Raw genomic sequence first — 1,244 nt, 5'->3', positions numbered from 1 at the left:
TATATATATATATATATATATGAATACGCACACATATATGTTTTGAGAGAGTGAGATAGATAGATAGATAGATAGATAGGTTGAGGTTTAATGAAAGTAAATTTACCTTATCCTTAAAGATTACTCAGTACGTTTGTAGAGTACATATTTATTATACATTAAAAGCGTGGAGATAGTGACTTCGAAGTTTCAGTTTGGTATACTTGGGAATATGGTGAATTTATGTTCATCTTGATATATATGTTCTTCGTTAAGTTTATTTCTTCTTAGGGTTGAATGCTCATTAGTTTGTAGGGTGAACACTGATGGAAATATATTTTAAAAGGTTGGAACTATGTTATTGTTCGGAGTTCCGTGAGGCGTTGAAAACATTGTGATCAGGTGTGTCTATTTAGGCGTGTCAGGTACTGGCCACTGGAATTGTTTTTTAGGGCTAACAAAATTATGTATTTATGCGAAATGTCATGTTGTTCAACAGACATTTAACGAGAGTTTAATTGTTGTAGATGTTATTTTAACACCGTTTAGAAGATTTAACGGGTTTGATTTGAGAAGGTGGGTGTTACATTTCGGATTTCAGTCATATACTTACAGATACGTGTATGCATATACACAGACTTATATATATGTTTGTGGATATATATATGTATACATATGTGTTTTCCGCACAAGTAGCTCGAAGTAAGGTGAATGAAATCAAAATAAGCAACAGGATATCAAGTAGTGATGCAATACGACCGTTTCAAGCGGCTCTATTTAATTGAACAATGCAATCATTACATCAATTTAAATTCAGTGCCATCTTCAGCTGCACAAATAAATAGATAGAATTTTAACAAGTAGGACACATAAATATAATCTTTCTCAGATATTTTAACAGAGCAAGAAGATGGAAGAAATTCAGGTTGTTGCTATTGAAGCTAAGAATAGACTAAACTTCCGAGGCTTCATGCGATTCTTGAAAGTGTAGGATATTCTTAGCTACAATAGCGACAGCATGAATTTCTTCCATCTTCTTGCTATGTTAAAATATTTGAGAAACATTATATTAATGTGTCGTACTTCATAAAATTCTATTTATTTGTTTGTGCAGCTGAAGATGGCATTGTATTTAAATTGATGTAATGATTGCACTGTTCAATTAAATGGAGCCGCTTCAAACGGTTGTACTTGATATCCTGTTGTTTATATTGATTATATATATATATAAGAGAGGAAGGAGTCTAGATGTTCGCCGGAGAGTG

At 32.5% G+C, this 1,244-nt stretch overlaps 1 long non-coding RNA gene across 1 annotated transcript in view; it reads right to left on the bottom strand.

Annotated features, from left to right (window-relative positions):
* The window catches only part of LOC128250923 (uncharacterized), a 49,006-nt gene that overhangs the window by 11,119 nt on the left and 36,643 nt on the right, over nucleotides 1–1,244 (bottom strand). The gene's annotated exons all lie outside the window — the stretch shown is intronic.

This window comes from Octopus bimaculoides, chromosome 26 (genome assembly GCF_001194135.2).
Source record: "Octopus bimaculoides isolate UCB-OBI-ISO-001 chromosome 26, ASM119413v2, whole genome shotgun sequence".
NCBI lineage: Eukaryota > Metazoa > Mollusca > Cephalopoda > Octopoda > Octopodidae > Octopus > Octopus bimaculoides.
Note: the sequence above shows the minus strand (reverse complement) of the source record. Positions and strands in the feature narration are given on the sequence as shown.